Source organism: Girardinichthys multiradiatus, chromosome 24 (genome assembly GCF_021462225.1).
Source record: "Girardinichthys multiradiatus isolate DD_20200921_A chromosome 24, DD_fGirMul_XY1, whole genome shotgun sequence".
Taxonomy (NCBI): domain Eukaryota; kingdom Metazoa; phylum Chordata; class Actinopteri; order Cyprinodontiformes; family Goodeidae; genus Girardinichthys; species Girardinichthys multiradiatus.
The window spans coordinates 3,615,184-3,630,040 of NC_061816.1; the positions used below are offsets into that span (position 1 = coordinate 3,615,184).

The following is a 14,857-nucleotide window of genomic DNA, read 5'->3' on the forward strand; positions in this document are numbered from 1 at the left end:
TTGTAGTTTTATTTCACTATTATTCCTAAAAGATTCCCAATCTGCAGATCTAAAGCACCATTTTTTCATCCCATTTATACAATATTTTTCTATATGTAGTTTTACTTCAGTAATAATAGGAAAGTGCTCACTTCCTATAGTTGTTTTATTGATTACTTTCCATTAACACCTGCTAGAGAATCTGAAACTAATGTTAAATCAATTTCCGACACTGTATTTTCTCTCAAATTAATTCTTGTTCCACTCCCATCATTTAAAACTACCAAATATTTTACATCCATTATTTCTTCAACTATACCTCCATTTTGATCATTATCATCACTCCATAGTGAGCTATGTCCATTAAAATCCCCACAAATCACTTTATCCTCTAAATACTTCCCAAGTTCCTCCATTAGAGCTAAATAAAGTCTTTTACATGGATTAGAAAAATGTGTTATTTTAACTTTCCCAATTTTTGTCCAGATTTCAATAATAATATATTCTAACTCTTTTCCTTTAGGTCAAACTCTAATTTGAATCCCCTTTTTAATGAATATTATACATCCTCCTCCTGATGATCTGTCTCTATCTCTTCTAATGCTTTCATATCCTTTGATAACAAAATCAAGATTTGGTTTTAGCCAAGTTTCCTGAATTCATATAATATCTAATTCTTCTTTAAAATCTTTAATAAATCCTTTAAACTGTTGCCCATTTGAAATTAGACTTCTATCATTCCATTGTAAGACGATCAATTTGTTCTTTCTTCCAGTCCTCCTACCCTCCCTTCTTCCCCTAATCTCTTATTTATGTGCTCCCATGATATATCCTTAATACTGAAAAACCTCTCTGCTCCTTTCACGATTATTTTGATTTTCTCTGTCTTGTGCTTAACTTGATCTGTACAATTAATTACATAAGCAATAAACAGCATAATCTTTTCAAATGTCAGTACTGTGTCTGATCTAATCTGCCTTTGCTCTGGTGTTGGACTCAGCTGAACTTTTCCTGGAACATCTTTTGGTTTCTTCACTCTTTTTGCAGCTTCTGCATAACTTCTATTATTAATGACTTCAACGTGTTCAATTTCAACTGCTTTTCTCCTTACTTGACATCCTCCATGAGTCACCCTGTGTTGCCCTCCACAGTTCCAACAAGTATCCTTTCCATTTTTACATTCATCATACCCATGCTCCCCTCCACACTTTGGACATCTTTGTTTCCCCTTACATGCTGCTGCGATATGTCCATATCTCTGGCATTTATAACATCTTAGAGGAGGAGGAATGTATGGCCTAACAGGAAAACACATACACCCTACTTTTATTCTTTCAGGAAGAGTAGCTGTTTGAAACTCCAACTTCACCTAAAGACTTTCTACTCTTTTTCCTTCAACTGTTCTCATCAGTCTTTTTCTTTTGTTTATTTCACTTCCATAGAATCATATTGAACTAATTCAACTTTAACTGTCCTTTTATTTGGTTTTGTCTCTAAACTTGAAACCAACTCTTTATTTTCTTCTGCAGACTGATATGTTTATATCAGTCTGCTGATATAAACATGCATCATGCATTCATGTTTTTCCTGATAAACTGTGTAAAATAATGTGCACTACATGTGGCATCCCTGCTACTTCACACTTTGAGCTTGTTAAATGTTTGAAGCTAAATATTTCTAGGATAAAAGACATCATCTGGCAGATTTGCTCAGATTGCTTCAAAACTCTTCCATGATGAAGAGCATTAGTGAAAACGAAGACTGGTCATAGTTGGAAAGTGTTTTAGCTGTGATCAAATAGCTCCGTCTGTTAGAGGATCTCCTGTAGTCTGTAGGGTCGGTTCTCTGAAGGTTCCTGAGGACCAACAAGCTGACAAGGAAATGGATCCATAAAAAGTTTGAGACACAAGAGTGTCGACCTGTTGGATGGTCTCTACAACATGAGACCAGTTTAAAGCTGAAATGGTTCTGACTGAAGACCCAAATAGTGTCAGACATTAAAGACAGATAAAGGATTTTTATTACACTGTATGAAGGCTGCAGACACCAACAAACGGGATGTTCTGGACTGAGACATTTTGACTGCTGGGAATTTATCTCACTTGATGAGCTTGACTTTGATTCCAATAACTTTAAACCTGTAACTGTGTCAAACTGACCAGATGTTCTCAATCAAAGGTTTTCTCTCTGAATGGAGATAAAGAAATGTTGGCTTTAGTTCTTCATCTGGTCATCTGAGAGGAACATTGCTGATAAACTGTTGGAGATGATGACCTCAGAGTGGAAAGTTTGAACCATGTTTCATGTATCATGTGTGACCTGGTAGATCAAGGTGTTGGTTAGTATGAACTGCATGGGCTTAATCTAAAACCAACTGTGTCAGGGTTTACCCGCAGCAAACTGGAGGAAGGACAGACAGGGTATGAAACACAGAAAACATCTGATTCATGGAGACACTGATCAAGAATGATTATATCTGTGCAGCGTTCCAACTCAGTTACCTTCTGCTACAACTAATCTGTCCACTAGAGGGAGCACAGATACTTCCACAGGTTCTGCTTCAAACTTAAAGATGAAATAACTGCATTCAGTGTTATTTGACTACTTTGTCAAATCTTTGAATAAAGAAATGTCTGTTTTTATTTCCTTGTTTTCCTTCAAATAGTTTTAAGAAGCAACGTCCAGCTTTCTGACTCAATAACTCATTTTATTAAGAATTGGAGGATAAAGAAACCAAACACTGACAAACACATTTAACACGACTAAAACAAGATGAAGGAAATGCTGAAGGAAAGAGGTTATTAGCTTCTAAACAACACAGGATCAATATTTTATTACACACTCTGGATCTTCTGCACTGACACATTTTCACTGTTTGGACTTGATTGATTTTGGCTAAACTAAACTTTGATACCAGTGATTTTAAACCTGAAACTTGATCAAACTGACTGGGAATGTGGAGTTCTACTGGGAGAACAACAGGAACAACTTTGGACCTGAGTAGAACCTGCTGCTGCTTTCTTCAGCTTCTGGATCATCTCAATCAAAATGCCTTCAAAGCTGGATTCAAATCTAATTTTCTTACATGGAGATGTAACCCAGGTTTAAATAGCCTTCGCTAAATATAAGCCTTTTCATAAAAATAGCTATAAAATGGATAAATAGGAAATAGATAGATAGGAAGATAAATAGAGAATAAATAAGTCTTAAAATAGTTAAAGACAATGATATAAAAAGTAATAATTACAAACATTTAAAACACTGTATTTCATGTCATGATATTTTATTTGGAAAATGAACAATCTGTATAAGAGTTTTATTTTGTCAGCAGCTAGAACAGTCAAGTGTGAAAAATCTCTTATTCTGAAGGGTCACATTGATTTGTAGCCATGTGACTAACTCCAGCCAACTGGGTTGCTACGTTCATCTGGCGCTGGAAGAAGAAGCAGAGAGAAAGAAGAAGCTAAAAGAGTTGTGCTGTGAAAGAGAGAAAGATAAGAGAAAGTTGATGATTGAAAGTCTACCTGCTGTCTGGGAATTATTTCCATTTTCTGGAGGAGTTTTCCGTATTTTTTCTTTTTTGACTGCGTTTGGAGTGTTATATGCTACAGAACTGGACTTGGGGGGTTAAAAAGTGTATTTTATTTACTATGAAGGATGTTATTTGTAAGATGGTTTTATTTCATTGAAACGGAAAGCTAATGTAGTACATTTCTGTTGTTATGTTATAAAAGATAAAACTGTGAGAGTAACGGGTGAGCTGGTGTGGGTGAAGCACACAATGTTCAGTCGTCAAGTCGACGAGTATATTGTTTTATTGAGAACAAAGTAAAGTTAAAAGAGCTTTTGTTATGATTTATTGGTTATCAAACCAGGCCTTTTTAAGGTTTTGCTGGAAATTGGATCGAGAAATTCCGAGTGGAGCAAGAAACAAGATGGCGAGCCGTAACCCAGGAACCCTGTAACCAAGGTTTAGCAGGAGCTACACATCTACTGGACATTTCAAATCATCTAAACTGGTATGATCTGTCCATGTTTTCCTAAAGGGACACAACGTTGGATTCGGAGGAAAGGGATTAACTCTCAGGAGTATCAGAGAGGAAAGACATTGAATTGAAGTACAAGTTATTCAGTTGTTTGATTGTTTTCTGTTGTGTCATATTGTTTTACTTTCTTCTTGAACAATATCCAATATCAATTGTTAGGATGTGGAATGTAAAATTGTCTATTTGGGTAAAATAGGTAGAAGGAATGGTTAAAACAGGAAACAGAAAAGCCCTTAACTTCTTTGAAAGGAACACTAAATAAAAATAGATTTGAACAGATTAAACTTACTAACTGTAAATCAAATAGATTAACAGTATCAACTTGAGCTTAAATAGAGTTATAACCTAGGTTTGAATAAATAGTATCCCTTTAATAACTGACGTCAGGTTTAAAATCAGACAGGTATTAAATAAGGTATCCCAAAAAAAGGGAAGAAATAGGGGATTATTTTGGATTGAATTTTGTGTCATTGTACGTCCATTGTTGTAATATTGTTTTCTCAACAAATAAGAAGCTGGCAGTTCAAACTTATTTTTGGGTCTGTGGTCATTAATACACTTACGCATCTTTCTACTCCCGTAGTCGAGCCTAGCACTGGTCCTAGTGTCTGTTCCTTTAACTGTAACACATCGTGAGTGTTACAGAGACTCTAAAACAGATCATCCAGATTGGTGTCTTTACTTATATTAACTAAATATTATAAGTAGCTTTAAATAATGTTATATTGGTTATTTGCTTCATTCATGTAAGATTAGCTTAAAATAGTTATTTTATACAACTAGGAAGAAATTTGTGATCTAATCCGTTTTAGTAAAGACTTCTAAATGTGTTTGTTACATTGTACTATAGTTAGATGTTAACATAACTAAACCTGTTTAGTTTAATCTTTGTGTAAAAACTAGAATGGTTTAAGGCAACGGGTTTCCACGCAATTTTTTAGTCAACTAATTGGGGTTAAGAGTGTGATCAACAGTCAGAGCTTCAGCACCCTGGACAGCTCTATGACTTCCAGATAACTGATGAGCAGCTGGAAACTCTGTCTTTTTCTTAAATCCAGGAATGGTTTGACTTTACCTGAGTCCAAAAAGGTCTCACAGCGAGGGTCCAAACCTCTTAAAGTACAGCAAAGCAAGGCATCAGAAAGCCTGAGACATGGAGGTCCCAAACTTTTATAGGGCCTTAGGTAGAATTTGATTTGGGGCCCCTCTTCCTGTGAGGGACATCACCACCACAAATAGCTTCTTAATACAGATGTGCTGGAATCTGGGAGAGGGGCCCAAGTTTAATTGGCAGATGTTAAAAGGTATCATGGATGATTGGTTATTATTTGCTAAGTGAATGTGTGACCAAACTGAGCTCAAACACAAAGAAAGGATTAAACTCAGATTGTAACTATGGTAACACGACAATTAAACCATGAAGATTATTCTTTGCACTTTTTAAAAGTAAATTGCCAATTCTTTAAATCTTAAATTTAAATTAAACTCCCAGAAAACTGTATAAACATTGAAACCCTGAGTTGCTTCAAATCAAGATTAAACTTATTTGAATAGAGTTTCCTTTGAATGTGTTATCTAAACATTATTGGTTAAGTTTTCAGTCCAACTTTCCTTTCATTTTCTTATCAATCATTTTATTCTGTTTATTTTTTAATTACTTTTATGCCACTGTAACAGTTTCATCAATTTCATCAATCTAATTCATTATTAAACTAATTTAAAAGATTGTAATGTGTAATTACAGTCTGCGACCACAGGAGGGCGGTGTAAATACCGAGTTTAGGACAAAAAGTTTAATCTTAATTTTTGATTAGTGTAGTTGATAATATATGTAAAACTCTACTGCAGATTTTTATTACTTTTGTAAATTGTTTTTTTTTTCACCATGCTTAAAGCCCTGATCTCAGCATTTGTTTATCATAAAAAATATATATTTTTAACAATGTTAACAGTTTTCACAGGTCTTGATTCTCAAAACTGACAAAGATTAATCTTTCTTGGATGATTGTTACTGAGGTAAATTTAAAAGTTTTTTTTTTGCTTCATTTTTATCTAAAGAAATATAAATTATTACCATTTCTATATACCTGTCCCAATGCATGTGTGGTCTCTGTGAATAATTAATCTCCATCTCTAATAACATAATGTGTAAAATATGTAGATGACTGCAGGGTTTTATTCAGTCTGAACAGAAACATCCGGTTAATACAGAGATGTTTTTAACACAGCAGCTGATGGTTAAAACTGTCTTCATTATAACCACAATATCACACAGCAAAATCAGAAGTGTTGTTGTTGTCTGTTAAAAATACGGAGTTAATTCAACACTTGTTTAGTCTAGCTCAACGATATGAGTGTTAGTTTCTCCAAAGAGTTGCTGTTATTCCGGGGAGTTAAATTGAAGCAACTCAATCAGGTGTTGAATTTAAAATCAACGCCTGACAGAGTCGCTCCCAGAAGTCCAACGTATCTGTGACGTATCTGTAACGTGTTTGTTGAAGAGCGGGACCGCAGTCTCATGAAGTCTGGAGCTGACATCGTGACAAGGTCGTTTTTTTTTCACTTGATCTCATGCGAGGAAAGCAAAGCAAAAATGTTTGTGTCTCTACACATCCATGGTGAACATCCTGTAAATAATGGCACATTGTGGCTTCCTTTTCTTTCTTCTTCATGAGTTCATCATGTTGGTGAAGGTGAGATTTGGAGAAATGCAGAAGTATGTCAAAGTGGCTGAGACTGAAGATGGTTATGACTTCAACACATTTCTTCAGAAAGGTTGGCATCAGTTTTCATGTCGTCCACAATGTTTGTGTGAATGGACTACTTGCTATAACACCTGTTGAATTGATCTGATAAATGTCTTATGCAGTTGTGTTTATGGTAGCTAATTATAATAGCCTGTGAAAAACATTACAGAAGTACTATTATAAGTTGACTTCAAATGTTGAAACATTTCTGGTAATATTTTTATTGTAAGTTTTTCCATTGCTCTTAATATAATGTTTTTATCAATCATTGAGAAGCTAGATCTTCCACTTGAGACTGAGCTCCACTTGACAGATGAATCAGGGACAGAAGTCGATGCAGATGTTTGAGGATTTTTTGCAAGCAGGGAGCCTTACTGTTCGGGTGACAACTGAAAGGTCAACAGGTCAGGTACAGCCTTGTTGGGGAAAGACTAGATTAGAAATAAGTATTTGGAACTAATTCTTTTTTTTCCACTTTGTGTATAAATGTTTTCAACTGTTTCCAGTTGTGCTTCAACATGATTTATCATCTGCTTCGTTGGAGTCAACCATGTCAGGCAACTCATCTGTGGCCATTTCTGGAGACTCCTTGCTAGCGTCCTCTGATTCATCTGATGCCGCAGTGATTGTTCACACAAACGGAGGGACGAGAACACATGCTGAACGGGAAGTGGCAAAAGAGGTGTGCAGCTTTTCTAACAAATGATGTAAAACATCATGCACAAAGATATTTAGCTGTTAAACCGTGGCTGGTTTGTTGAATTTGATCAAGATTGATGAAAATTCAGACTTTGTGACGCTTCATCTTGTAGATGTTGAGAAATGTTCTCCAGGCTAAACCAGGTGGACAGGTTATTTTGGATGAATATGATAAAATGAGAACAAGAAGACGTTTGGTCAACCTTCTTGTGGCCAACATGGTTGAAATGAATGGGTAAGATGTCAATATTCATACTTTTAAAATGTTTTAAAAGAGCACATTCATTTTAGGACGTTGCAGATCAGTAAATCAATTTCTTTAATATATCCTATGATGGAAATAAACATCAAATGGCTAAAACATGACATGAAAACTAACAATTTCAGAGAGACTAAAACTCATTGAAGCAAATAACAGTAGAATTAGTCTCTTTTCAATGCTGATAGAATAGTTGTAGTAATGTGATGTTTATCTTTCAGGATGATCCCACCAGTCTCCATGACAACTAAATATGCTTTGGGCCTCATCTCTCTATTTCCCAGCCTCAGAGATCCAGACTCAGACAATGGATATGTACATTTTTACATGAAAATCTTTGATGTCAGTTTCTGCAGTAGGAATACGTTTTGAACTTGCTCTACAGTGTCATATTTTTACTATTACAGGAGCACTTCTATGAGCAACAGAGTGGATCTGGCTACTTGGCCTGGAGAATAAAAACTGTTCAGTGCAACTCTGCAGCTCAGACCCGGAGATCCTCCACCAGCACCGCCCATCAAGATAGTCCAAAGAGAAAGAGAGATGAAGCAGCTGCTTGGTGAGGAGTGTTGTGAAGTGATATCCTTTTTGAAACATTCATCTGATGAATCGGCAGTCAAAGAGAAGATGAGGGCCACGTTTCAGTATCGTCAAACACTGGTTCAAGATCAGCAGTGCTCTTCAACAGTCTTGGATGTCTTCCCACGATTCCTTAACATCGCTGGCTTGGTAAGACAACTTATTATGAAGTGAATTGTCACTGAAAGTACACACTTTTAACTTGAAATAGTATAAAAATGTGTATTCTCCTGTAGATGGACCAAGACTTCACCATGATGTTTCGAGAGGAGGTGTCGGGCAGATCTTTGGCTAAATGATGGACTTTTTTCCAACCTAGGATCCTGACAGAGTGCAGAAAACTGACTTCTAATGAGCACATTGAAGAGCTCCTGTCTGCGCAGCACGACACAGGTGAGTCTGGTTCATTTGGCTTACTGTTCTCTTGAAAATATCAGTTATGTATTATGTGAATGTGTCTATTTGTCCTGTTTTCCTCCAGGCTGGGCCAGTGACCTGTCAACCTTTCTACTGTTGCTTCACTTGCTTCCACCAACCTCCAAAGGCCACAAGAAGAGGTCAAACATCAGCTCATGTCAAGCTGTGGACCATGTTGTGAGATATCTCCAGGTATGCAAATTGTACTGTACTTATGCAGTTATTGTGATGATCCTACTTCTTGTGTCGAAGCACTTTCTTATTGGCTTTGTTAGCTATTTGAATGTAGCCGTGCTATATTTCATGATTTTTCTCATTTCTCTTCTTAACATTTTGTCAATGATGAGAGCCAGTGTTGAAACCTTCCTCGCTGGTGTGGAACCAGGACAGCCCTTCCTCCTGTGTGTTGGTGAAAACAAGAGCAGCATCCAAAGATACATCATCATTGATCACAAGGCACAGACCTCCTTGGCAGCTTTCGATGAGCTCTTCAAGGCCCACTTCATCTTCAGTATCAACTACCATGAATCCCTCTACAACTTCTATACGTTCATCCAAACCACTGTTTTTAACATTGATGTGAGCCAAGGAAAGTCCCAGAGTCAGGGAGCTAAGAGCAAGATTTTTGCACGACGCTTGAGGTGGTAAATATCCTTGGATGCAAATATGTTTCTTTGTTATGTCTGTAAAGCAAACCACAAACGTTCTGCATTGCTTTGTCAGCATTTAAGATTCCACCATGGTCTATATCCCGGAAAGACATTGTGTTTAAAATGTGGACAGTTGGGATGTTGTTTATCGTTTTGCACATATTCAGGTTTTAAAAAGCATCTTGTTCGTTTTCATAGAGATGCTGCTTTGACTGATGCTGCTGACAATGTGGAGACTCAGAATGAAGTTGGTGAGCCCTCAACTTCACAGGCAGTCAGAACAAACTCCTTTGTAAATACTCAGCCCTCTACTGACAACAATCATATTTTCAACATGTGAGCCTCTGTTGTTGCACAGTTGCAAGCATCTGGTGTTGCTGAGAGCACAGTCCAAGCAATGGTTGCTTCCATGGAGGAACTTGTTCATGACATTCATAGGGAAGTAAGAGAGGCAATTCTTGGCTGTACTTCAGAAATTCAAGGCACAGATTTGGAAAAGAAAATGGAAAAAGGTTTTGATCCTTTTTCAACCTTGAACACTAGAGTCAAAAGACAGAAGTTCTTTGGGGAAAAGTGTGAAATTGTTGAACCTGTTGAGTTTGTTCTTGGGGTGCGGTTTGATGTTGGCAGAGATCAAACAACAGGACTTTCCAGTCAGGTCCCTGGAACAGATAAATGTGTGTTTACATCCATACTAGGAACTCTTAAGTCTATGTTCAGGAATGCTGAATTATGGGAAAGTTTTTTCAAAGGCAATCTTCATGAAGAAGGCATTTATAAAGACATATGTGATGGTTCATACTTCAAAAGTAACATTTTGTTTTCCACAAACTTGGTTGCATTTACTTTATTTTGAGGAACCTTCCCCCAAAATACAATTATGTGATGATGAATATACATGTTGTGGCTCTTTTTCACTCACAAGACCTGAAAACGTATGACTTTGATGACATCCTAAAGCCTCTTGTTGATGATCTTAAAGTTGTTGAAACTCAAGGAATTGAGGAGCCTTTCTCAGACTCACCATTGCTTGGTTCTGTTCTACAAGTAACAGGTGACAACCTGGGTTTACATGGACTCTTTGGTTTTGTTGAGTCCTTCAGTGCTACATATTTCTGTAGATTTTGTTTGACAAGTAAGGATGAGTCACAGTCCGTCTTTACTGAAGATGACCCTGGGATGATTTTCCGTCCAAAAGAAATCCATGCAGAACATTGTGCAGCTCTACAGGAAAATCCTATGTTGGTTTCAACATTTGGTGTCAAAAAAACTTGCTTACTCAATATGTTGCATTTTTTCCACACCTCTGACAACTATGCAGTGGACATAATGCACGATTTACTTGAAGGTGTCGTACAGTACGAACTCAAACTTGTCTTTCAGTACCTTGTTAATCAGAAGTATCTTTCTTTGGAGTCGTTGTCACAGAGGATTCAAAGTTTCAACTATGGTTATATTGAGAGAAAAAATCGTCCAAGTGGGTTGAAAATGGATGAGGCTAGCAAGGATCTTGGACTAAATGCAATTCAGTCCTGGTGTCTTGTGAGAAATGCTCCTCTTATTTTTGGCCATTTATTGGAAAGAAATAACTTACTGGAATCTGCTGCTCCTCTTGATTCAGATTGTGAATATTGTCTTTTCACCCATTGTAACTAATGGGATGACTTACTATTTGAAGCACTTGATCAAGGACCACCACAAGCTATTTAGATCTTTGTTTTCACAGAAAAGATTGATTCCAAAGCATCATTTCATGCTACATGATCCACGTTGTATAAGAAAAATAGGTCCACTCCTTCATGTATGGTGCATGAGATTTGAGGCAAAACATCATTTTTTTAAAAGATCAGTGAAAAATGTAAAAAATATCACAAAAGCATCGGTTAAGCAACACCAGAGACAGCTAGCTTACCACTGGGAGAAGTTTGATTTTCAGAGATTTGAGTGTGGTCCAGTGAAGACAGAAATGATTAATAGCTTGGATGGAGGTGAGGTTTTAAGTTACGCTTTTAATGTAAGCACATACTGTGACGTGTCAACCACTAATTGGGTGAAAAACTATGGAGCAGAATATCAGATTGGCATGTTTGTTTGTACTGGAACAAAACCAGAAATTCCTGTTTTCAGAAAAGTCTCCAACATCATTGTACATGATGAGCAAGCAGTCAGTTTGACCTGCAGAGTGGACACTCTTTATTTTGATGATCATTTCAATGCATACTGTATCAATGAGAGAGCAGATTGGTTTTCTGTTTTTCCAGTTAAGGACTTGGTTTATTACAGACCCTATGAGAAGCACTTTTCTAATGAGATGTGAGAGAAAACATACATTGTACCACATTGCTGTATTGTATGACTTCTGTTGTAGTTTTTGCAAAGCCAGAGCTGTTCTGTGATTTGCTTGTTTGAAATACAGCTGGATTCAAACTGCAACTTGTGTGGTTTTCTTTGTAAATTCAAGCGGCATCTTTTGTTTTTGGAAGTGAATTTTGGGATTAGTAATAGGATTATTAATTGACTACCAGTATGGTTTTTAAAATAATTCAGTTTTCTATGTTAAGCTATATTTAACGCTTTCTGTTGAGTTAATAAATTTTGAACCTTATTCAGTGTTAAATGAACACATTGATGGTGTTAACATTTGACACTACACACTAGTGTTAGGTCAAATCAGCTCTGATGTGTGTTAAATTTCAACTGTTGAGAAAGTTGTTTCAACTCTTATCATGGTGTTAACTGCTTAACACTTTTGAAAGTGTTAAGCAGTTAACACCATGATAGTTGTTTCTGCTACCTGTGTGACCCCTTCTCTTTTCCAATGGTTATAATCAGTCTGACAGAGAGAGGTATCCCAATCCTTGTGGTTTTTAGTATAACAATGACCATCAGTGGGACCCTTTGTGAGGTTCCTTGAGACGACATTGTTGTAAATAAGCACCGTTTAACTAAATAATCTGAACTGAAACTTTCTGTGTAGTTATGCTGCTATAGGCTTAGGCTGCTGGAGGACATAATTACCACTTTCACCCTCTTCGCTACATTCTCACACTACTCTCCAATTTTGCATTATTTGCTGTTATTTCAGCTTTTAACTTTGTTCTCTTTCTAATCTCTTCCTAGAAGCTACACCTGGCCTGACTCTGTGTCTACCTGTGACGACTTTCTGGAGAGGGGCATTGTCTGAGCTTCTACTGGCAACGACTTGGTGCTCACCCTCTACCGATGATCCACATAGCCCTGTCTTTCAGTGTTTAACCCTTTCTCCTTCCTAGACATGGCGATTGACTGAGCTTTTACTGTAACTAATTATATGTCCTCTCTTTCAGACTCTAACCTCGAAAACTGACTCAGAGTTTATCTGTTCTTTCTTTCTAAGTGAAACGACTAAAGGAGCTACATCCATTAACATTTACTTTTCCTTCCCATAGAAAGTACTCCTGGATCAGTGCTTCTGTGTTTTTTTTTTGTGTCTCTGCTCTGTTCTCTCAAACCCCCAGTTGGTCGTGGCAGATGGCTGCTCACACTGAGCCTGGTTCTGCTGGAGGTTTCTTCCTGTTAAAAGGGAGTTTTTCCTCTCCACTGTCGCTACATGCATGCTTAGTATGAGGGATTGCTGCAACGTCAACGCCAGTGACTGTCCACTGTCTCTACATGCTCATCTGGGAGGAGTGAATGCTGCAAGTCACTGACTGGATGCAATCTGCTGGGTTTCCTTAGACAGAAAAACTTTTTATCCAATTTGAATAAATAACTGAATCTGACTGCACTGTTCAATGATTAGGATTAATTGGAATGTATCTACCTGACTTTTGTGAAGTGCCTTGAGACAACATTTGTTGTGAATTGGTGCTATATAAATAAAACTGAATTGAACTGAATTGTACTAGATGTCACTGCCAAGGACTACTGAACCATTCTTGAGGACCATGTGCATCCAATGGTTCAAACATTGTATCCTGAAGGCGGTGGCATGTATCAGGATGACAATGCACCAATACACACAGCAAGACTGGTGAAAGATTGGTTTGATGAACATGAAAGTGAAGTTGAACATCTCCCATGCACAGTCACCAGATCTAAATATTATTGAGCCACTTTGGGGTGTTTTGGAGGAGCGAGTCAGGAAACGTTTTCCTGCACCAGTATCACGTAGTGACCTGGCTGTATTGGCCGCAAAAGGAGGCCCTACACCATACTAATAAATTATTGTGGTCTAAAACCAGGTGCTCTATACTTACTGCTCTATATTTACTCTCACTCACTTAAAACTGTGCACTTATATTTATATTATATTGTAGATATGTTTGTACTGTTTAATTTGTACTGTATTGCACCGACTACGCCAAAACAAATTCCTTGTATGTCCAAAAACGTACTTGGCAATAAAGCTTTTCTGATTCTGATTCTGATTCTGATTCTGATTCTGTCAGTTTCATTATCCAACCCCTGTATGTATGTATATATATATATATATATATATATATATATATATGGAATACATACATATATGGAATTATGTAGCATACAAAAAGTGGAAAATAACTCTAAACATCTTTTACATTAGATTTTAGATTTGTCATTGCCTCTGTTTGCTTTGATTACTGCTTTGCACTCTTGGCCTTCTCCCAATGAGCTTCATGAGGAAGTCATCAGAAATGGTTTTCCAAAGAGTCTTGAAAGAACTTCCTCTATACAGTATTCACAAAAGGTTAGGGATATTTGGCTTCCAGGTGAGATTAATGGAAAACGTAAAACATTCACACTACAGTCATATCCTATCATGAATGTAGGGCATTTAAGCAGAAGCATGCAATGGTGAATTCCTCATCTCAAACAATTTACTGAAGATTGTGTAGACTACAATAAAAAATGTCAACGTCTCAACGTGTCATGTGACCTTGAGCATCAATTACAGCTTTACAACAACGTCTCATGCTGTTCACAAGTTGACCTATTGTCTGCTGAGGCATGGCATCCCACTCTCCTTGAAGGGTGGCCCTGAGGTCACTCAGGTTCTGGTGTACACAGTTACGAGCTTTTAGACAGCGAATCAGCTGATTCCATAGTTTTTCAATGGGATTAAGGTCTAGAGAGAGTGCAGGCCACTCTATTTATAGTACTCCAATCTCCAGCAGCCATTCTCTAATGATGTAACCTTGATAAGCTGAAGCATATTAATCCATGGGGCATAATGACTAGATTAATGATATTATTCAGGCAGCACGGGCTTGTCACTGTACCATTCACAAAGTATAGGGTTGTTCATACTGACCATAGTCTTGTCTGGTGACAACAGTGGCTGATGTATAGGGCTCTCCTTGACGACTCCTACATCGATGGCGTCCATCATTTCTGCTCAACATGAATCAACTTTCATCAGAGAACAGTACTGAGGCCCACTGGTCCCTCGTCCAGTGTAAAGGCTCTCTGGCCCATGCAAGACGATGATGCTTGTGCCTGGTGGTGTGGTCAGGTACCCTG

At 37.3% G+C, this 14,857-nt stretch overlaps 1 protein-coding gene and 3 long non-coding RNA genes across 4 annotated transcripts in view; all 4 read left to right on the top strand.

Annotated features, from left to right (window-relative positions):
- LOC124861406 (NACHT, LRR and PYD domains-containing protein 4-like) overlaps positions 1 to 14,857 on the top strand; it is a 328,592-nt gene that overhangs the window by 187,021 nt on the left and 126,714 nt on the right. The window lies entirely within an intron of this gene.
- Positions 6,624 to 7,992, top strand: LOC124861527. The gene is made up of 3 exons (XR_007036649.1): positions 6,624 to 6,800; positions 7,086 to 7,706; positions 7,952 to 7,992. It is a non-coding gene; the product is annotated as an uncharacterized LOC124861527 (long non-coding RNA).
- Positions 8,365 to 8,918, top strand: LOC124861528. The gene is made up of 3 exons (XR_007036650.1): positions 8,365 to 8,459; positions 8,546 to 8,702; positions 8,791 to 8,918. It is a non-coding gene; the product is annotated as an uncharacterized LOC124861528 (long non-coding RNA).
- LOC124861536 lies at positions 9,169 to 10,132 on the top strand. Its single transcript, XR_007036658.1, has 3 exons — positions 9,169 to 9,367; positions 9,575 to 9,627; positions 9,735 to 10,132. It is a non-coding gene; the product is annotated as an uncharacterized LOC124861536 (long non-coding RNA).